At 45.3% G+C, this 22901-nt stretch overlaps 1 protein-coding gene across 21 annotated transcripts in view; it reads left to right on the top strand.

Moving 5' to 3' along the window:
• The window catches only part of FBRSL1 (fibrosin like 1), a 505293-nt gene that overhangs the window by 169045 nt on the left and 313347 nt on the right, over window positions 1-22901 (top strand). The window contains exon 1 of one of the 21 annotated variants that reach the window (XM_018916590.3): window positions 14064-14174. The exons of the other annotated variants lie outside the window; for them this stretch is intronic. The gene's annotated coding sequence lies outside the window, so the exon portion shown is untranslated. Of the gene's footprint in view, window positions 1-14063; window positions 14175-22901 lie in introns of those variants that run through there. 21 annotated transcript variants of the gene reach the window in all.

Below are 22901 nucleotides of genomic sequence, written 5' to 3'. Positions count from 1 at the left end.
GCAAACAATTGTCTTCTCTATTTTACCCTAATCAGCTCCCTGACTTTAATCTTTTAATGATCTTCATCTTGTAATTATATCACAGAGGTCCTAGGTTAGACAAGGATTTTGTATCATTTCTGGGATTTGGTTATCCATTGCATTCACTCTGAAAGTTTCAGACCCAGTCACTCAGCATGTCCAGGGTGGGAGGTGGCTGTCAGAACCTCATGAGAGGCTCTCCTTTTGCATTCTGAGGTGGGTGCATGACCCTGCACTCTTCAGAGTTGACACAAGTGGAGCCTTTGGTGGATGTTAAGTCAAACCAAGAGTTAAAGGAAAGTCCCTCTGTTTCTGGCACTGCATCAGCAATCCTGTCCATTGAAGCTTTTTGTGGAGCACTGAACTCTTGCAGAAGTTGCTCTAGTGTTTACCTTTCAGTGGTGATTTCAGTGGGATTAATGATGGTGCATATAGTGAAGTGCTAATGTAGGATCAAGATCATCTTTACATCTGCTCCTTGCAGGTCCAGGTACAAATGGAATGTTCTGCAAAAGGGAACTGGCAGCACTGGTTCTGGCCTACAGCCAGCTGCTCATTCACAGAGGAATCCAAGTTACTTGAAGAAACCAGGTCTTGAAAGGATCTCTGTCTATTTCTGCAAGCATGATATGATTTTTAACAGCTGTCTTATTGACCCAGGCAAACTTCAGTCTTTTTTAATAGAGCAATGAGGACATGCCTGTTCAGTAATACTGCAGATGGCAAATGTTTCTGTGCTATGCAAAGTCTGTTGGGCGAAGGTGACCGTGGTAGTCATAAGATGTTTTCTGTAATAGCACACTGTGGTTTCAAAATGTGCATTTACACTCCCTTGACACTTATTTTTTCAGTGCTCAGGGTTTCATTAACATTGTAGTGATATCTTCAGTTGGATTTGATTTGCATACAGAATACTTGCTTAAAGAGGGGCTCATGGCTGAGTCTTCTGTTGCTTTTTGGCTGATGTGACTTTCCTCCTGAGCTGCAGCTCAGTGAACAGCACACAAGTTCAGCATTGTGCTGTTTCACTTGCCATTAATTTCTTTGAGAGAGGGAATTAGCATTGTGGCAACCTCGTGTTCTGTAAGCACAAATACACATGGAATAAATGCATCACTTGGTGGCTGTGGGTCTTTTCCAAGACACACACTGGGTGATGGTATAATTTGGGTTTTTGTAACATGAACGAGTCCATGCTGAGCACATGGGTTATGGGGAGACTGGGGGGTTGTTGAGAGTGGACAGAAGCTGTTCAGCTTGGTGCTAATATTTTAACCCCCCGTGTTCTCAAAAACGCATTTATGTCTTCAGTAGCCATACTAGGTGCTAGTATTCACATCTCAACACTGATTGCTTTGACCACAAACTCCCAAAAAACTCACTTCCTTATCAACCTATGATGTGGTTAGCAGCCCTGGCTGAGGCAGTGGCTGAAGGAGGGGTGCTGGGGCCCTGCAGTGACAGGGACAGTAAATGGCACTGGTGTCCTGGAGCCAGGGGGGTGCAGGGCACTGCTTGGGTGAGTGCTCACCTGCATGGAAAGAAAAGAGAGGTGTTGGTACAGAGAATCAGAATGTGTTCTGAAATACACATGGAATAAATGCATCACTTTGTGACTGTGGGTCTTTTCCAGGACAGATACTGCCTGATGGGGTTTTTGCAATATGAATGAGTCCATGCTGGTGCCCAGTGCCAGTGCTGGGTGAGTGCTCACCTGCATGGAAAGAAAAGAGAGGTGTTGGCACAGAGAAGCAGACTGTGTTCCAAAACCACTGTGGTTAAGGAAATACAAGGTGTGTTGGTTGTGGACAGGCTGGTGCTGGAGTTCAGTGGCAGGGAGGGATGCAGGAGGCACAAAGCCTTTGGGATGATGGCACTGTGTGAGCACTGTGTGGTACTCTGAGCTGACTTCAGAGCCATCCTTCTGGATTTACAGGGCTCACAGCTCTGCAGAGGCACCATCCAGCTCTCTTGCTTACCTAGGCAAGGCACAAATGTGTCTCTTCTAGCTCAAGTGGTTCGAGTGCCCAATTGAGCTCTGTGAGGAATGTGGCTTTCCCCTCCAGGCTCTCTGGGAAGAGCTTGGAGAATCACTTGTTCCTGTAAGCATGTCCTTAGATCTGGGTGTTGGAGCATGTGACAACATCTGTACTCTGCTTTGCTCAGGAACCTGCTTGAGTGGAGTGGGGATATTGATAATAAGTAAATAGATGTGGAAAAAAATGCTTCACCCACCCTGCACCAGCCATGACTGTCAGAGTGATTTTTAGGTGGTGCATCAGAACCCCCTAGGAGAGGTGGGAGCTGATGAGCAAATTGCAGCCTATGGGGGGGGGTTTCTTGTTTACATTGAGCTGCTGATGCCTAGAAAATAGAGGAGAAATTAGCTATCACCAGCTGAACTCACAGTGCTTGCTAAGGCAGGGTTTGGATATCAAAGTGTGATCACCAAAGTAAAAATGTGGAAGCTTAGTTCTGTGTGCCTCACTTGTTGTCTGTTGCCAAATATTAGTCACAGGCTACGACAGCAGTAAGCTCAGTTCCTTCCTTCTGAAGGTAGAACCACTTGCTATAACCTTCATGAGTTTTAATTAAAATGAGCATGCAGTGATTTTGGGATTGAATCCAATTTCATATGCTGTTTAAATTAAGAAATAAAATTATTTCCATCAGGCTTTTAGTTCAAGGGTTGTGACTGCTGGATCATTTCCTTTTTCATCAGTTTCTGAGTTTTAAAATGGCTTATGAACTTTGGTGAAATCATTTAGAAATGGATTTTATGCAGAATAGTTAATAAATGGATAGCACAACCATGTAGTGAAATGAATCTTGTTTGCATCTCAAGCAGCACAAATTTAAATAAAATGCAGGGCTTTGCATAACAGCATTTGTTTTTAATGCTGGAAGTATTTTTCAAGCCACCTCCAACGTCTTTCATTTTTCAGCAGGATATCTTTGGCAGCAAGGAGGATTTTCAGGGCTGACTCAAGGTACATAATTGGAGCAGTGAGACTACACACACAAAGTGTCACTTAATGGATGAGGCTGGTTTAACTGTGGGCTGCTCAGAAATAACCCAAGAAATACTTCACTGGTAGCTGATGCAGAGGTGTAATTAGACTTCTACACAAGTGTAATTAGTCTGATTGCATAGAAAGAAAGAGAGTTCATAAGGTTTTTCAAATGTGTGCAGAGACATTTTGTCTCAACTGTCTTGTCCCTAGGCTTCTGCTGGATTTGTGTTGAACTGGAATGAACAAGCACATTTCTCTTTAGCTGGCAGTTATCTGCAATCTGCCACCCTTCCCCCGTGGGTTTTACATTGTTGTTTGTTTATTTTTAAGGAAAGCTCCAGCGCTGCCATGCCCAGGCCATGGTGGGGCTGTGCCCACCTTCAGCTGTGGGTCTTTAAAACAGGGAGGGGGTTCAGAGTTCCAGGGAGGAAAAAAGGAAAGCCTTTTTGTGAGGAATGGTGTCTAGGTTTATTCTACATTTGTTGAAGCAGTGGTAAAGAGGAGAATGCTTGCAGTAATCTGTAGTTGTTGCCAGTTGCATACAGAAATCCAGAGGAAATGTACCCCTGAATCAGGAGCATAAAACACAGGGCTGTTTCTAGCAGTGTCTAACAAGGGAAACAATTTCTACTCAAAAAATTAAAGGTGCTGCACAAGTGAGAGACACTGAGGGGATGCTGTGGATTGCTTTACATCAGCATGAATCAAAAAGTATAAAGCCTTCCAGCTGGTGTTGTGTGTCCTCTGGATTTGGCATGGCTGATGAACAGAGGTAACATGCAGCATTCAGTGCTTATTAGCTGATGTTTTAATGAAAGAAACCCACATTTTAATCAAATATGGGCTATGTCCCCACTCCTGTCCCCAGCATCCCAGTGCATGGCCCAGAACCCCTCTTTGGGCTAAGGTTCTAATCTTAGTTTTGGAGAGGCTGAACTAGAGATCAGTAAATTAATAACTTTCTAAATTAACTAGGCATGAGTTCATCCTCAATTCTAGTTGTTTACTTCCCTGTTGAGAATGGAGTCAGGTGAAGTTTCAGCATCATTTTGCTGTCTGTGTGCTTAGGTAGGCAATACCATCAGTGAAAAATGAGTCTCACAAAGAAGCATCTTTAGTTTGCTGGTTTGTATTTCCACACTAGAGTATCTCTGAATGCTTTTGTGGAGTAAATCCCAGCATATGGCTCAAAGTTGATTATACAACACAGCCACTTGTGTGTGCTTATCTGGCTCCACTCTCCCCCCAGCTCAGTAATGGCCATAACTGTTCTGTCTGACAGCTGTGCAGTGCCTGAGAGAGCAGGCAGTGGATGCAGTCCAGCTCCCAGAGTGCCAGCATCTGTCCTCCTTGGCTCCAGCCTGCTCTTGGCAGTCCTGGCTGAGCAGCCCCTGGTTCATCCAGCAGAGAGGATGAAGCTGAGTCTGACCCTCAGAGGATCTGCTGCTGGGTCACTGGAGACCCACACTGGGTGTCAGGGAAATTCACACCTTCAGGCCTCCTGCTTTGCTTTCCTGTCTGTAAATGTGACCTCAGCATCCTGGAATACCTGTGCAAGGGCAGGGCTACTGTCTCTGAAACCTCTGGCTGCAGAGGGAAGGCCCCTGGGGTTGGTCATCTCTAGTGCAGGCTTTGTCTTTGCTGCAGAAACAGAAAAAGGGGGAAGAGTTCCCATAACCAAAGTGAGAGAACAAGAAACCAAACTGCAGTGAGGAGGTGGTGGAAGGTAGGGAAGGGACAGAAGAGAAGCAAATCTCCTATACCCTCTTAGTGCTTGTTTTGGATTAAGACCTTGTTGCTGTCTCCTGCTAGCCCAGCTTGCTCCTATGTGACCCTTCATTTCCAGTCTTTGCCTTCTCCACCCACATTTTTACTGCTTTTCCTGGTTACTGTGAGATGAAAAAAAGCAGGATGTCTTATGTGCTTTGATACTGGAGAGCATTCATGACACATGGGCTCAAAAAACAGCTAGGGGCTTTATGGAAATGGTAAATATTTATTTCCTGTCCTGAATTGGTCACATTTCTTAAGCAGAAGATTCCTGACCAAATCCTTAACTTTGGTGGTTTTCAGAAGACCTCCCAGTTGTTTCCTTAGCCAAGATAACAGGAAAGGATGTAGAAGGATGTAGGATATAGAGCACCACCCTGAGTTGCTGTTACAGGCTGGCACCCTGTAGCTGCCTTGAGCTGAGGCTCAGTGTAGCTTATTTTCTCTAGTTTTGTTAAGTGGTAGCATTTATTATCTGCCAGGTGCTGGTAAGTTGTGTGATTACAGCAGCTTGTTTGTCTTTGCCCTCTAGCTCAGATGGCTCTTGTGGGCCTCCATAAGTGAAGAAACACCATCTGGCTGCTGCTGCAGGATGCTGGGAGATTTCCATCTTTCACTTCTTTCAAGCTGGAGACTTTTTTTTTTTTTACATTTTAGAAAGCCTAGGGACACTTCCAGCTCTGTTTTCCCCTTGTTTCTTTCCAAGCTGAAGAATGTCTCATAGCCTCTTATTTACAGCCACTTGCTCCAGGCAGGCATTGTCAGAGAGCATTAAGTGCTGGGAGCTGACAGAGCTTTTCAGGGTTCCTGCCTCCCTGCTCTCCTGGTGGCAGCTGGGTGAAATGTCTGGCAGAGAATTGTTTTTCTGAAACCCTGCAGAGCTTCTGGAGCTGAGCAAAGGTGGGTGTTCTGTAATTCCCCACACACACAGCACCCAGGGCTGTTGTCAAGAGGAAAAACCCAGCTTCAACGAGGTGGGTGGGTGGGTGTGTGTGTGTCAAATGAAAAGTTATATAATAGCAGCTCAAATCTGACCAGGCTTTTGGGTCTGAATTAGTATTTATACCAAGGGGGAGGGAGAGAGAGAAATAGATGTGATGGTTATTGCTGTGCAGAGCTAAAGGTAGCTGGGGGAGCAGCAATATTTAAGCAGGTCAATTCTCATCCCTCTGCCTCCTCTGCAGCTGCATTTAAAATGTTTTTTATAAAATACCTGTTGTCACTCTAATGAGGCAATGTAATGTATCCATCTCTGTGTATCTGCTGCATAATTGCAGGCAGGGGAACTTCAAGAAGGAAATGCAGTGAGATAAATGGGAGAACTGCTCAGGACAGGGGGGTTAAGGGTGAGCTCTGTGGGTGGGAAGTGTTGGTGCCTTTGCATGTGTAATGCTGCCTGCAAACCACCTTCACAGGTTGTTTTTCCCCATCCACCCTTCAGTGGGGAAAACCAGGGTATTATTTTCCCTTGAGAAATACAAAGTGTTTGAGGCTTCCCCCATCTCCTGGTGTTAGAGGTGGCACAGTGTGTGAAGGAGCTGCCTGGAACAGGGCTCACCCAGCCCTATTTCTGTCTGTGTCTGTGCTTCTGCCATCAGGCTGAGGATTAAAGCTGGCCGGGGGAATGACAAAGCTGCTTTGTTGCAGCTTCTGAGATTTCAAAGTTTGTTTTGGTTCAATGTTGCAACAAAAGGAAAAGCTTTTGAATGTTGTTTGCAACATAAGAGTGTGTTGAAATACCTAATTTTGGGCAGCATGGGTGAGGATCAGCCAAGCAGCTGCCAGATGTAAAATGGCTGGAGACAGCTTTATGCTAGAAGGGCAGAGACTGGGTTGTATTTTATTTGCCTGGCCTTTTTCTTTAACACAGCGCTCTTGGCATCAGAGAAAATTACATTCTTGCTTTGTTGGCCAAAAATAGCCACCTAATAGCCACCTCCAGGAAGAGTTTTCTCCCTCATGCTATTCAGGGGCCATTTATTGCCCACAGTTCTGGGCAAGGTGTTGTTTGGGCACTGAGCTGGTCCTGTAAGGCAGCACTGCTGCCTCTTCCCTCCTGGCTTCTCCCTGATGCCAGCTGTGGGTTAGGATCAGAGTCAGCTGGGTTGTCTCTCAGTGGTTTACTTTTGGTTTTGTCTTTTTCTTCCATGTTTTGGGGTTTTTTAGCCGTGATGTCTCCTGATGTCACCATCACCTTTGCTGAGGTGCAGGGGCAGCCGTGGCCTGGAGAGGATCCCACAGTGCTGCCTCTGCAGGTTTGTGGTGCATTGTAAAATCACCTCCCCAAGGTTGTAGTGGGTACCAATATTTTACACTCATTAACCTCTTGAAGTTGAGAGATTCTTGCTATTGGATTGAGGATTTAGGGGGGAGGGGGTGAATTGCATTTGATAAAATAATACATCTTTCTCTCTCTCCAAGCCTCAGTGTTCTGCTTGGAGCTGCCTCATCCCACCTCAATGGTTCACACAGCTAAAACAATCATAGGTGCAGTGGGATTGCAGGCTGGTGAGTTCAGCAATACTCTTCCACTGTGGACAAGACAACATGCAGTTTGAACAGCACATTAAAGAGTTTTTAGTTTTCAGGCAGTACAAGCTATGACAAATTGTGATTTTTTTTCAATTAAAATCAATAACAATGCAAGCTAAATAAAAGATTTAACAGCAGGTGGGTGGTTCAGCTGGTAAATTGATTTCCTTTGGGTGCAGGTGAATGTGCATCATGGTGCTTCTGTCATTAAATAATTTCTGTGGTGAGAGACACAATCAGCTTTATTAATGTGAGTATTCTTGTGGACATCTAACATAAATCAATGCCTGCTGGAAAACTTGGTGTAATTGGTTAGAGAGATGTCAAAGCAATATATTAGAGAGCAGTTTTCTAATCTTTGCAAAGTGGATTAAAAAGTGTGTTGACTGGAGTGGAGTAGTAAGTGTTCATACTGTCCTTTTCAGAGTAAAATCAAAACAAAGTTTACCCAGGCTTAAGGAAAAAAAACCCTGCAGGATTTACAACTCTGTGTTGGTGCTACTGTAGCTTGAATGCATGATCAAAAACAAGATTGTATTGTTTTAGTAGCACAACTGAACAAAGTTCTGGATACTTCACATTTGGTAATAGTTTTCAACTGTGGAAAGATCACAAAGTAACTGGGATATTGTGAATCAAGCTGGTTAATAATACACCAGAAGTGATAAGATAGGAGGCTGAAAAGTCCCTGAGTCTTTACCTTCCTTATCTCTTATCACTCTCCTTAATAGTTATAGTTTCAGATTAAGTAACCTCTCATATCATAAAATAATTTACGGTTTATTGGTGCACGATACAATTTTGCTTCCTATTGCCTTTTACTGAGCTTTCAAAAATGTCAAAGGTCAGCTTTTTTATTTTGTCCCTCCTAGCAAGTGCTTTCCAATTCACAAGTAAGAATGCTGTTACTTAAAGATGCTGGCACCCACTTTCCTGATCAAGGCTGGGAAGAGGATGAGCCAGAGCAGAGGACTGCCAGTGTGGCAGGCAGGGTTAGAGCCAGACACGTTTTATTCAGCTTGCTGTGCTCTCCTCTGGGGCTCTAAGAGCTCATTGCTCACCTCAGTTTCCTCCTCTGCAAAATGGAAAGAAGAGCCAGCCATGCACTTTCCTTACTGTGGCTCTGCTAGTTAAACATTTTTAAAGATTTAGGGGATGGCAAGTCTTCAGGGTTAATAATTACCCTGCCTCTCTAACTGTCCTGTACTGCAGCTTTCCCTTCTCCAGTTCTACATTTTTCTTTCTTTGCTCATCTTCCTGACTTCCACCATTTCTTGTTCTCACTGCAGTGAAGAACAAACTTTCCCTGGCTCTTGGGGGCCCTGCAGGGGTGTGTCAGCCCAAATAACCACAGCTACAGCCAGGCTGTGGCTGGGCAAGGTGGGATTTCCATGGCAGTCAGGGAGAGCAGACCTGGGGAACTGGGGCAGCTGAAGGTGGGAGGTAGGAAGGAAATAGTTCTGGTCCTGCCTTTCCCTTCAGTTTCTCTGTTGTGTGGGTGCAGCCAGCATGTTTTGATTTCAGGTTGCTGAGATGGAAGATAGAAGTTTGGGGTTTTTTCTTGTTATTTTCCCTATTTTCCAACTTACTGGGTTTTGTTGGGGTGGTAGTTGGTGTACACAACACCCTGCTGTACTCTAGAGACCCCAGTTCTGTTTTCAGTCCTTGTTTTTACTGAGAAACATTCTAGTTATCTTAGTGGAACATGAAAATACAGTGGAAACTCTTCTAATTGCTCATGGCAGATCTGCACCTGAAGGAGAAGCTTGAAGTGCTCAATGGCAGCAGCCTCATGTTCTGAAGGGAGATTCTGCACACATTTCCAAACCCTCTATCAGTTTGTGAGTCATATTAGGATTGATTAAAAACTCTTGTGTGGTGCAAAGCCCCTGGGCAGGGGTTTAGGATGATGGTGGTAGGGTCTGACTCTCTGAATACAAAATTGGTGTTAATGAAAACATTTCTGGAGCCTGTGGAGTTAAGATCACCAAGGGGAACAAGAGTTCTGAGTCTCAGCTGTTCTAACATAGAGCAGATGGCTGACTTGCCTTCTAAATCTTTGCTAAAATTGAGTAAATTCTCAGGACTACCCATGATCTTTCAACCCATTCCCAATATTTTTTTTGCATGCTAGGAAAAGAGTAATTTGCAAATCAGATCCAGGCTGTGGAAGAAGAAGGATTTTGCAACAGAGAGAAAGTGTGAGTCAGAAATAAGACCTCAGGTTCCACTTGCAGCATTTTACCTGCTGCAGGTTGGTTTGCTGGAAGCTGGGAATTCTGTCCTTGAGGCAGTGTGGAAGTGAACTCTTTAATGCCTCTTCCCTGGTAGTCTCAGATGAAGTGCAGTATAAAAATGCTTAGTCTTGACATTCTTCAAATTATCCCAGCAACACTGTGGGAAATAATGTTATTCTGAGTTATTCTTTCTTGTAATATCAGTACTAATTTCAATTTCTCTGAAATCTTCTGTTCTCTAGTCTCTCACAGAACCCTGGGTTTTGTTTCAGCATTTCTCATGCATTTTCTTTTATTTCCTTCATGAAGAATTCAATTTGCTGCAGGAAAATAATCTTAGTACTGAAGTAATAGAAATATTAAAGTTGGAATTACCTTGGTGGCAATAAAGGACAGGGTTTTATTGCTTGCTTATCAAGGGGGGTTTGTGTTTATGAGTTCTCTGAAAGGTAAATGCATTACATTAGAACTAAATTTAACCTGGCTTGGTAACAACAGCATGCATAGGTAATCCATAAGGACAGTTCAGATTTATATAGTAATGGTTTAAAGAAGTAAAAAAAAAATAATTTGAGGGCTTTAATGTTTTTTTTTACTTGATGATGAAGTTGTCAGTAGGATTGATAAAATAGATGAGTAGCTTTTATTAAAGATTTCCACAAAGAAAACCCAAACAACTAATCAGCTAATCAATAGGAAAGCTCTTGTAGATGGAAAGCATTCCTGGTCATCCGAGGAGGAGCTCAGGCTGCAGCAGTTTGGATAACACTGATGAAAATCCACCTCTGTCTCTTAGGTAGAAATGAATGTTTCTTGTTCCAGACTGTACAGCTCAGCAAAACCAAGTGTTGCCAGCAACAGATTATAGGCCCCAAGTGTTTTATTCTTAGATCTTGTAAAAAGTAGAGGGAAAGAGCAGAGCACTTTGCAGGGTAATTCCATTTTCCAGGTTAATTTATATCTGATGAGCTAGAGCTTTTAGAAGGAGCAGTCACATGTCAAGATTAGAAGCTTGGATTGACCACAACTGTATAGTGTAAAGTGGTGAGTGAGTAGTTGGGATGCTTCTATTGAATTTTTAAAAAGTCATTATTCACTGTGATAGTACTGACTGCTGCTTTGTAATCTGAAAAAGCTGATTTGAATTAAAAAAAAATCCAGAGGGTCATTTTCTTGAGTTGAGCAACTTCACCAGCCTTGTTCCCTGAAGCAGAGAAGTCTTTGGTTAGTGTGAAGATCAGCTTGGCAACTCAGCAGCTCAGCACCTGAAATTCTTCTGATCCTTTGCAATTTAGGAATTTTCATGTGTGAAGGCAATAACAATTGCTCCAGGTAACAGCATGAATAACCACTCAAGACAGCTGCTCCTCAGCCTCCATCTGGCTGCTGTTTTTGTGGGTGCTTTCCAGTGCCTCTGCTGTAAAGTTATGGATGGAAGATGATCTAATAATGATATCAACTGTTAAACAGCAGTTAATTAGAAGATCATTAATTAAGTTCCTTTAAGTAAGTTGCATCCAACCTATTCTGTTTGAGGGAAATATGGAACAGTTAATTCTGTTGTTACTTTGCCAGTGAGAGAGTAAGGCTGTGGTTTGGGACAGAGCAACCACAGAAGGAGCAAGAACTCATTTTGTGTGAGGGAGTGTAGCTTCTGAAGGAGCTTTAATAATTAGTCAAACAAATATACTCACTTTTGCTTGCTTCAGGAATGCCCTTGTTCCTGCAACGTGACCTCACATTTTCAGACAGCTCCCAGTAAAAGGGAACCTGAGGTTTTTTTCTGTTCTTTCCGGGTGTTCCCTTTCCTTTGTTAATTCAGTTCACCAAATCACCACCAACCAGCAGCAGTGGCCTCGCTGTGCTGCAGTGGCTGTGCAGCCCCCTCCCTCTGGTTGCTGCTGGCTCCTGACCTTGGTGCTGTCCCTGGGTGCCAGGGGGGACGGGCAGTGCCCAGTGCCATCGACCCGAGCAGGTGGGCACGGCCGGGGCCGCGCTCTTTGTGCAGCTCAGCACAGCTGGGCAGGGAATTGTTTCCATGGGCTCTGCTGGGAAGGCAGCCTTTTCCTTTCAAGGGCAGGCAAGGAGGAAGCAAACCTACAAAGCCTGAGCAATGTAGCTTTAATTGGAGTTGTACATCTTGATGGAGCAGAGGTGAAAAGGAGGAGACCGTATGGTGTAACCTTTATTTTTGTTAAGTTCCCTGATAAGCCATTGATTTGATAAGAAATAGTGCTCCATTGGCTGAGCTCACAGGGTGCAGTTCTCTGATAAGCATGTGTTTACTGTCTGCCATAAATGCCTGAAGTGACAGTTTATGGTGGGTTGGATTGGATGTTTTAAATGCTGAGTGGCTGCATCATAAGTGTGCTTTCACAGGGGAGCTTGCTGTGCACTCAGGTTGGCTGAAGAAACAGGTTCAACTCTGATGTTCATTTCTCCTTGCACATGTTACACAAAAGGAACTTATCAGAGCACAATATGCAGCCCAAATAACCTCCCAAAAAAGCCTTGCAGGAGGAACACAAAGGTGATGTGTATTTTGATGCAAACTGATGTTGATGTCACCTCCTTTAGAGCAATATTCATACACATACAGATTTTCATGCCCAGTGAATCAAACTGGTGGGTTTCCTTGATGGAAGAGACCCAAGGCTTTCCCAGTCAAAGGTATTCAGGGATGAAAAAAATACTGGTTTTCTCAGTGTAAGAGAAAGGAAATAACTCCTCTCTCTTTGGGCTAATGAAGGCTGCCATGCTATATTTATGGTTCTGTTCCTACCTGTGCTGGATGGTTTTTCTGGAACTCAAGAAATATTCTGATTAAAACTGAAGACACACTCTATTTTTTTTAACCACATTTAAGTCTTGTAATGTCAACAAATTAGTTAGCATTTCACATCAGACAGTGATTTATAGAGGAAAATGGGGGTTTGCATCCTGTATGTCTCTTGAATCATTAACTTTTGATCGAAGAAACATTTTGAAATAGGGTGTAAAATAATTTTCCATCTTTAGCAAAGGAATTTCTTGGGCTTTGCAGCGTCTGGTTGGTTTCTTTCCCCCCCTGGTGTGCCTATACCAAGAAATCTTGGATTCCCTTTCCTGATTTTGGAAGGCCAACCTGAGAGAATTGAGCAATCTCTCTGGTTTGCAGTGTTCACTTTGTGTTCATGAGAAGACAACACCCCTGGCACACTCAGTGCCAGCACCCCAGGAGGGACCTGAGGCTCCTCCAGGAGCTCCCTCTGGTCACTGGGGTGACTTTGGTGGCTCTGCTGCACTTGCAGGTGCTGGGTGTGCCCAGGGCCATTGCACAAGAGCTGAGCTTGGCTCCCCAGCCTCCTGGGAGCTGTGGAAAGCCCAGGGCAAACTCCTTTGGTTCCAAAGCTCTGCCCCGTGCTGTGTACATAACATTATGTGGTGTAGGCAGCTCAGCTTTGGAGTCATAGCAATGTCTCAGTGGCTTAATAGCACATCTCTGCTGCAGCATAAAGGGAGAGGTAATTAGGAGTTGTGTCAAGGCACTGTCTAGTGACCAGAGGACATTGCAGCAGATGGACTGATGCTTCTGTCCTGTGGAGGTAGCTGGTTTTGTTTTGGGTTTGTATGTCATTTGCCAGCTACATTAATCATGAATAAATGTTTTCAGATGTGCCAATAGCAAGGTTCAGCCTGATGTCAAAAGTCTGTTGAAAGAAGAAATGTAAAAAGAGACACTGGGTGTTGTGGCCGGTGAATGATTTGGAAGATGAGCCATTGAGCTAATCCTGCCTTGTGGGTGAGATGTGCTAGGTGAAAATCCCACGGGACTACAAAGAACATATTTCTACTGTGTCACACCCAGTCACGCCAGGGGCTGGTCCTGCCTCCTGTTTGCTGCCTTTGATTCCCCTCTCCTCTCCCACACAGCAGCTTGTGACACATGCAGCCACCACTTTTAACAGGACCTTTGTCAAGCTGGGGAAAATGGCCACTTGAATTCAGAGGGAAAATAAAGATCCCTTTGATGAAGCAAGCTGGTGGCTGGGCTGCACACCGGAGGGCAGGGCTCAAAGGGCACCTGCCTGTGACACCAGCCATGGCAGGAAGTGTGCCTGGCTGCAGGAGAGAAAAACTGGCCTTGTGTTTGGAAAGAGCAGAGGAAGAGAGATTAGAGGTTAAACTGGGAAGGGTGTTAAAATATTCTCCGTGTATGATGGCTGCAGCAGTGGATTTAAATTGCTGAAATTACCTTGTCAGATGCCTTATCAGCTGCTGTTCTAGTGATTGTTTGGTTTAGATAAGAACTGGAGTGCGATAAAGCCTTGATAAGAGTTTAGAGATTACAGCTCTTTTGAAACTGCTGGCACTTGCCAGGGGCTCTGAGCTGCAAGAGCTACACTTGGATTTATTCCACTACATTTTTTTTTTTCCCTCCGCCCCCTTCTCTTCTTTTGTTTCATGTTTTTGTTTAAGTGCTTGAGCTGTTGGTTTAGATCCTCCTTATTTTGAGCCACGCAGCCTCTTCTGAGCACTTCTGGGAGCGGGTGCATGTGCTGGAGGAGGGGACCCGTGCTGAGGAGTGCAGGTGAATGCTGAGGGAGAGAAGAACAACAAGGTACTGCTGCCCCTCTTGCCATCCTATCCCTCTGCAGGCTCTGAGCAGGGCAGTCTCCCAAGCTGGGGGCGTACAAAAGGCTGGGGAGCTTTCTGCTGGGTACTTCCCCAAAGTTCCTGTAACAATCTGTTCCTTTACAGCAATGCATTGGATGGGGATGTAAAACACCAGCACTTAAAAATCTACACTCTGCTTGTGGCAGCACGTTGGTGTTCTTCACACTGCTTTTGACTGTGTTATCTCTTGGGGTTTGTGATTTTGTGGAGTTATTTTTAAATAGAGACCAATAACAAGCCTCCAGTTGAGCTTATCCCATCTGCTTGCAATGAACAGGACAGAAACAGGGTTACAGAAACCAGTGTGGTGTTTTTGTCTAGTTCCTATTGAAGGTGATTTATATGGTATGGCAGTATGGCTGTAGTTTGGTTCTGCTTTTCTTCTAATAAATTAAGCAATCAGCAGCTCTTGCACATGTGAGAGCATATGCTTCTTAGTTTTCCAGAATAATTCAAATTGGTTTGTTTTTTGTGTAAATATAATTTGAAAGGAGGAAGCAGAGGAACTCATAAGTACAACAAGGAAAATTCTGAAGTTGTTAGGACTATGGTTAGAAAATGGAAATTGAGGTTGAATTTTTGTGGTGAAAACCCTTTGTAGTGTTTGCTTTCAGATTTCTGCTTGTTCTTATTAGGATTAATAGTAAAGCAGTGCATCCAGGCATTCCATCTCTACTCGTGTGTTTTTAGCCTGTCCAGCCAAAGGATAAAGTTAAAACATTATGAAAAAAGCATGAGGAAGAAACACTGCTGCTGTTAGATAGGCGTTCATCCTGCTGTTGTTGTTGTGTGTACCTGCAGATACTCTTGTCCTGTGGTTGTGAGAGGTGGCTCTGCCAGGAGCTGAAGTTACAGAGGAGTGGAAGCTGTTGGTGCTCCCTGATCTTGGTTTCTTGTGCTGTTCATCCAGCCAAGAGTCTTGAGATGTCAGGGTGGTTGCACCTCAAACCTGCTTCTTGTACTGTGCTTGAATTTGGTTTTGCATTTGGTTGTGGTTTGTGTAGCTCAATGATTTTTTTTTTTCCCCCTTTAGTAGCAAATCTGGTGTGTCCCCTGTTCCCCTGGTCAGCCTGATAACACACAAAGTCTGCTCCAGTTGGCTCGGGCACAACGTGTTCTGCAAAGTTCTCAACAAAACTTTGGACCACATGAGTTTGGCTATCTGGGGATATGTCAATAATTGCAACACAAAGTACCAGGGGAAACTGTACTCTGGAATAACCAGACTTTGCTTCATTGCTGGCTTTGGTTTTGCTGGGTTTTTCCCCTTTGTTTTTAAACTGAAATGCTTCTATTTTTCCTATAATATGGGAGGAACTTTTCTGGCAGTTGATTTACTGAATGTATGCCCATGCCTGCCTGCAACTGCTGAAACATGTCATGTAAAAGCACCAGTAAATGAAATTTAAGGGATTGGTAGCTCTTTATTAGTATATCTCAAAACATCAGTTTTAAACTATCACTGCAGGGTGACCAACATGAATTCCTTAGGGTTGTAAAGGAGGCCTGTGGCAGAGGAATTTAGCAGCAGATGAACCACAGCAGAAATATCACTCCAAACTATTTGAGTTATCAAATCTAATCAAATAATGAGAATGAACAAATAAGCTTTCCAGCAACTGAGATACTTAATGAGCACTGGTTTAGAGTCTTCTTAATTGTATTCAGACACTCATGGGCTGTATTTGCAAGTCTGTGTTTATGACTTGAGACTGTACACTTTGTTTTTTCCTCTTAATGAAAGCTCAACATTTCTTTTGTTCCAGCAAATTTCAGAACTTAGAAGATGATGCCAAATTATCACATGCCTCACTACAAAACAAAGAGCTGGCAGCATTGCCTTCCTAGGGGAAACTGGAAATATCCCAGGCTTGCTCCTGCCATGTTCCAATTTGAGGTTTAACGCTCTGTTAACATCAGCCCACGGCTGCATCCCTGGAGTAAATGTGGGCTGGGACTGGGGAGAGCCAGGAGCTGTGCAGTTCATGGGGATGCTGAGAGCCAGGAGCTGTGCAGTTCATGGGGATGCTGAGAGCCAGGAGCTGTGCAGTTCATGGGGATGCTGAGAGCCAGGAGTTCTCCCCTGCATGGGGATGCATAGAGCCAGGAGCTCTGCCCTGCAGGGGGATGCTCAGAGCCAGGAGCTCTGCAGTTCATGGGGATGCTCAGAGCCAGGAGTTCTCCCCTGCATGGGGATGCATAGAGCCAGGAGCTCTGCCCTGCAGGGGGATGCTCAGAGCCAGGAGCTCTGCCCTGCAGGGGGATGCTCAGAGCCAGGAGCTCTGCAGTTCATGGGGATGCTGAGAGCCAGGAGCTCTGCCCTGCAGGGGGATGCTCAGAGCCAGGAGCTCTGCCCTGCAGGGGGATGCTCAGAGCCAGGAGCTCAGGGAGTACTTGCCCAGGAAAAGCAGGGTGGCTTTTACCCCCCAGGTCAAGCTGTGGGTTAGGGTTGCAAAGTCAGCTGCAGTTTGGGGTGAGTGACAGCAAATGGTCCATCAGAAGATTGCAGTCAGTGGCTTGGGTGAGTGTGGTCCTTGTGGGTCTTCCTTTCACAATGGTTTCACAGAGCTCCTGTGGATACATCTCACTGGTTCCTGTGCAAGGAGAAGGTGTCAAAGCCAAGGTCAGGCATTTCAAAGCATTCTTTGCAAAACTCAGAAGTTTTGCTTTTTACCTTTAAGTTTCATTTTGAATCTCAGCTCCATTTCAGGTGATGCTGAAAGTGAAACTCAGCCAGCTCTTCTGGGCTGGAACTTACCAGCAAAGGTTTTGCAGCTCACAAATGGTTTGCAGTGGGAAAAGGCAAAGGTGATATGTCAATATCTGGTTCTTAAGAAGCATCCTAGGGGGAGTCACAGTTCTGCAGCCACAAGAGCTAGATGTTCCTGCTCTATCCCCCTGTTGCTGTCTGGATGTTTCAACTAGGACTTTTTACAGGAGGAGATCTAAGCTTACTGCTTCCTTCAGCACATTCTGCTGTGGCAATTAGGGGGTAAACTCTGCATTACCTCTGTGATTTGGTGAAAATAGTGACAAGAGAGTGGTGTCCCTTCCTTTAGAGCCTGACCCTGAGTTATGATGATATTATTAATGAAACTCTTTGCATATCCTACATGCAAGTAATTCTTTTACTGTTCTCTACCACCAGGAAGGCAGTAACTCCAATTGCACGAAGGTTTTAATACCAGTCTCAGTGGTTGCTGTGGGCCCTAGCACCACATCTCTCTGGAGGAAAGGGTGGTGACAGAAATGCATCCCCTCAGTTTGCTTGTCTTCCTCTCTGTGTGTGTGAGTGAAAATGGAGCATGTACATGAGGAGGGTCTGCCTAGTGAAACCACACTGCTGTTACAAAATGCATGGAGGCTCAGAAGTTATGCTCTAAAGATCTGGTTTGTGACCTGCTGGTCACCTTTCTCATGTCTCTTAAGACATGAACAGTCTTAGAGTAAAAACTAAATGCAATTACAGTGCTCAGAACAGCTTCAAAGCAGCCTGGCTAATTTTGGGTTTGAGCTTGACCCCAGCAGCAGGTCAGTTGCATGGGATGGCAAGCTTACATCTTGAAGATTATGACTAAACCACACCGATTTATTTAGCTACAGTGAAGAATTTGAGTTATTCAGGGTTGGTTTTTCTTTTCCTTATAACCTCTCAAGGAAGGCAAACTTTAAGCTACCACACACAGCTGGTGTTTCTAATAAGACACAGATGTGTTTTGGGATCTCTTCCCATCTCCTGCAACATTTAAATGTAGATAAATAGAACTTAATCAGCTATAAATAACAGCGTGTCATGCCTGTGGATCACTAACCTTCTCTGGGACTCCCACAGGACTAGGGTTAAGCTTAATTACTTCAGTCTACTGCAAACAACAGAATAATCTGCTGTTGGATATGGCATGGGGATAGGTGGAGGGTGCATAAAGAAGCAAGTCAGCATGCCTGGCCAGTGACTGGATGCCCCAGTGCTCATTGCAGGATATTTGGAATACTTCAAGACCGAGGGATTCTTTTATTCCCTGTTTTGGTTCCAGTGCACAGGAGGTTTAATGTCAGTCCTACATCTGTGAGTGTTGTTTTAAAAACAAACTCAGGAGGTGCCTGTGAACTCTTTTCCCCTCTCCTTAGGGATATCTTCTTCCCCTTGGGGATAACTGCTCAGGCTTGCTGTATGAAAAGGTGGTGGTTGTGGTTGTTCAGCTCTGTTGTAGATGAAGGCAAGTTATTCCTCTGTGGCCACTGCATATTGCTAATTTAGGAGGGCAGATTGGTATGTCTGGTCTGGAGTGTGGTGGCTGTCAGCCACAGGCAGTCCTAGGCTGGAGGAGTCAGTGTCTGTCAGCTTCCAGCCCTGGCTCTGTGTGTCTGGCCAGGCTGTGTCACAGAGCTGCTGTCTTCTAGCAGCTTTCTGCTGGAGCAAATGTGAGGCAGATGGTGGTGAAACCACTGAGACCAATTGTCCCTTGCTGCTGGGCCCTGCTCCTCCTGTCCAGGCTCTGCTCAGCTCTTTGCCCAACACACAGCTTTGTTTCCACACTTTGGAGGGACCAGGGCCATCATCCTGCAAAGGACAGGCCATGACAAGGGAGACTGTGATGTCCCAAACTGCTCATTGCTGGCATTTGTACTGGTATTTTTGGCTAATTGCCACTTCTCCCAAGAGCACTGGTGAAAAGGCATTTTTCCCTTCTAGTTTCTGTTGCTGCCTGATGGTTAACAGAAATGGGGCTTGTTATTTCATAACCTTTTCCCAGCTACAGTAAGCTTGAGCCATAGATCTGGTTTTTTTACAGCAGATTTGATTTCCAGCAAAGCTGTTTCTGCCTCACATACCTGCTGTCCAGAAACAAGTGTTGGGCTTTGCTGGGCAGAGCCTCTGCTGATTCAGCCAGGATCTCAGGGCAGTCCTTACAGCTCTCCTGAACCAAAGGGCCTCACAAGGGCTGTCTGGAAGGAAAACTGCAGTGCCTGGCATTCAGGGTGGGATTTGTGGGGTGGGTTATATGCAGTTCAGCTGCAGGGACTCAGGGTTGGGCTTGGCTCAACACTCCATGGGTGTCAATGTCTGCTACTGTCCCTGCCCTGCTTTTCTACTCACAGAGAGAGCAGGAATTGGCTGTGCAACTAACACAACATTGCCTCTTTGACTTTTTCCCTTTCCTTGTGTCCCTGTAAGCTGTGTTTCCTTCATGGAAAGGTAATTAAAGGTTTTATGAGGGAGGAGAGCCATACCTGGAGGGCTGTGCTGGGGCAGAGCTGGCCCATGGCAGCCCCACTCCTTCTTCTGGATGCAGCCCCTGCTTGTTTGATTTCCCCTGCTGCGGGCCAGGCTCAGGAAGACAGGGGAATATTTATTTATAAGCTGTCTGTACAGATGTTTTCGTTGTGGTTTGCGGTGCATTGGTGCCACTTAGTGGGAGGAGAATTGAATTGACAGCTTTAATGGTGCAGGGGAAAACAAGGAGAGATGGGTTTCATATTCCAGCCCCCCCTCCACCTCCCAGCAGTATTCCTGCAGTTTAAAGACAAATCCAAATCTGCTGCTGTGGTGGGTTTGGGAGCTGGCTGCAGGCAGAGTAGTGCTGGCAGGCTGGGCTTGCACTGACCCTCATCCCAACAGGAAAGCTGCATGGAAAGCACTGCAGAATATTAGGCTAAATAGGCTTTGCTAATAGAAAAAGCTAATCCAGCCATGCCTTGTGTTTAGCAGGTTTTGGCAGACTTAAAAACCATCCTGTCTCTGTTATGATTTCTATTATTTTAGGTGTAGCAGGAAGGATGATGGATCAGGGTGGTTTTAGCTCTGATTCAGTTTTGGAGGGGCCAATCTATACGAAGCGTTAACAGTGTTTATTCAGAATCATTTAACTAGATTTTGTATTGATTTCCCTACAGAAAGGCCTGTGGGGAAAAAAGAAAACCCTGTGCTGTGATGTTTGTAAGCAGTCTATTCTGTTCCCCCAGATAAATGCTTAATGTTAACTAATGGTACCTGGAAACATTCTTTATGTCTGCTGTTGGCAGTCATGGGCATGGCCATCAGCCACACGTCCCCTGAGCCTGGAGAGTCATGGGGAGGGTGCAGGGGAGCACATGGCACTCAAAAGGCTTTGCAGCATCCTCTGTTGTGTGTGGGGGCTGTTCTACCTTGTCAAGGTGCTCAAGAACATCTTGTCTTTGATTGGTATCTTTGTATTTTTGTCTGGTGTAGGACGGGACACCTCAGGTTGATTTAACCTTGAGTTGAATTGAATTACTGAATTGGTTTTTTGTTGTTTGCACATGGGCTCCTTACCCTGTTGAGTCATTTCTCTGTGCTCCTCATGAGGTGATGCCTGTCCCTGAGCTCCAGGGACTCTGAGTCTGGGTTTGGAACCCCTCCACGTGGGGAACTGCTGCTAATTTTAGTGAAATTTCTGGGTATGGAACAAGTTCCGCTTTGAGTCCTTAAGAAAACACGCTGTGCCCAAGGATTGTGCTCAGTGGCTTGAATCATACCTGCTGTGGCTTTCATCTCAGCTGGCCCATAACCCTCAGCAGGAGGAGCAGCCCTCGGGGAGGCTGGCACATCCCACCTATGGAGATGTTTCCTGGAGCCCTTGGTGGCTCCCTGGGCGCTGTGGTGCTCGTGGCTGGGACAGGAGGTGAATTAGAGCGGCCGTGGGCGCGTGTCCTGGTGTCACCCTGCGAGCTCTGCCCCAGCCTGACCCGTGCTCAGTGCCCGTGGCCCTTTCCTTCCCAGCTGTGCCAGGCTGTGCCAGCTCCTGGGTGCTGCTCCTGGGGCACAAACCCTTGGATCTTGTGCCTGGTTTTGAGCCCGTTTGTGCCTCTGTTGCGCTCTCACCAGAGGGCACTGCGCAACGTGTCGCAGCCTAATAAATAACCTCTTAACCTGCTTAGCTGCTTTATGCTCAGTGGCATGTTTTACAACGTTACCTGGAGTCCTTGAATGCTGGTTCCCATGGCAACCTGATATAGCATTTTTATTCTTTATTACTATCACTGTTTTATTGCTGCCTCGTTCAAATGCGCTGTCATCTTTATTTTGCCTTGGTGTGTGCGTGCGAGGCACAAATCTGTTTCTCAAAATTATATTATTAAACCATTTAGTGAATTTAGAAAAAGGGTGGTGATCTGTCACTGTCGATTTAATATTAAATGGAGAAGCACACCATAAATGGAAACAAGCTAGAAAGAAAAATAAACTGGCAACCCAAATATTGATACAGAGAGCTTAGGGTGTTTGATGGAGGTGCAAATAGTTGGGTAAAAGCAAATTAATGGAAGAAATGCAGCTTCTGTAAAGGAATGTAATAGTCCTGATTTGTGTGAGAGGGTAAATTGACAGTGTCCAGGTGTTCTTAAGAGTGGAGTTTGGCCAAAAATTGTCATGGGAGCAAGGACCTCAACTGTTTAAAGGTGAAGCTTAAGACATTCAGAGCAGCTGTATGGCCCAGTGGGAAACAGCCAGACATTGAGCTGGTAGTGTGGGTCAGGTTGTGGGTAACTCATTGTTTGCACAGTGTTAGTCCTCTGGCTGATGTCTCCTGCTCCTCTGCAAGGGTCAGGGATGATTTCTTCTGGGTGATAACTGGGCTTCAGCAGTGGGGCAGGAGAATCAGCTTTGCTGGGGGCTGAGGTGGAGCTGGAGATGGGGTGCAGGGGCTCCCAGGGATGCTCCAAGTGAAGTTGCAAAAGGCAGCATTGACAGATTTGTTGTTGGGAAGGATGGTGGGGTTAACCCAGACCTGGCTAGAGAGTTTGCTTCCTTCTCAGTGCAGTGTTTATCTGCTGGGGGTGGTTTGGGGTAGCTGTGCTTCCTGTGGGACCAGCCCTGCTGCAGCCTGGCTGGAGGGGGCTCCTTGGGGCTGGGGAGCCACAGCTGAGACAGCAGGAGGGGTTTTTGTGCAGGGCAAAGACTGCCTTTGAGGGAAGGGCAAAGCAAACAGAGTTAAAGGCAGGGTGATGCTGTGCACACAGGAGCCAGCTGGCAAGCCCCAGATAACAGATATCTTCCCAAGCACATGGCAGGAGCAGTGCTGCTTTCAATGGCTCCCTTGTACATGCTGTTGTCTCCCCATCCTGCTGGAAGTATTAGGGGGCTGCTATAAAAATATTTGTTCTTTCTGAGCTCCTCTGTCTCAGTCACTGTTTCCCATTGACTGCAGGATGTAAGTATCCCCTGTGCAGAGAGAGGATGTTGAAAGGACTGGGGTCAGGGCTGGCTCCTCCAGGGTGATCTCCTGTATCCGAGGAATGGAGAGGCATCATGTGGAAAGGTATAAATTATCTAGGACAGCACATAGAATTTTATAACCTGTACTTAAATCCTTCATTATATCTTCTGCCAGCAGCAAGGCAGATTCTGCAGCCTTTTCTAAGGACACTGAGCTGAAGGTTCAGATGCTTTGGAGGATGTGTTTTCTGTCCTTCCAGAGAAATCTGATTTTATTTTATCCCCCTCTCTTCATTCTTTGCCATTTCCTCTGTTTTGGCGTGATGCTTTGTAGCAGGACAGGTTTGGCTGTGATGCTTTGGCAAGAAAATTCCTTTTAAGTGCTTAAAGCATACCTTTGTTCATCTTCAGAACCCAAAGCAGAACAGATGCAAACTGATCTGTAAGTGGAATTCAGTCCATGGGAAATGTAGGAAATGAGTCCACCTGGGCTGA

This window comes from Serinus canaria, chromosome 15 (assembly GCF_022539315.1).
Source record: "Serinus canaria isolate serCan28SL12 chromosome 15, serCan2020, whole genome shotgun sequence".
In the NCBI taxonomy this organism is placed as follows: domain Eukaryota; kingdom Metazoa; phylum Chordata; class Aves; order Passeriformes; family Fringillidae; genus Serinus; species Serinus canaria.
Note: the sequence above shows the minus strand (reverse complement) of the source record. Positions and strands in the feature narration are given on the sequence as shown.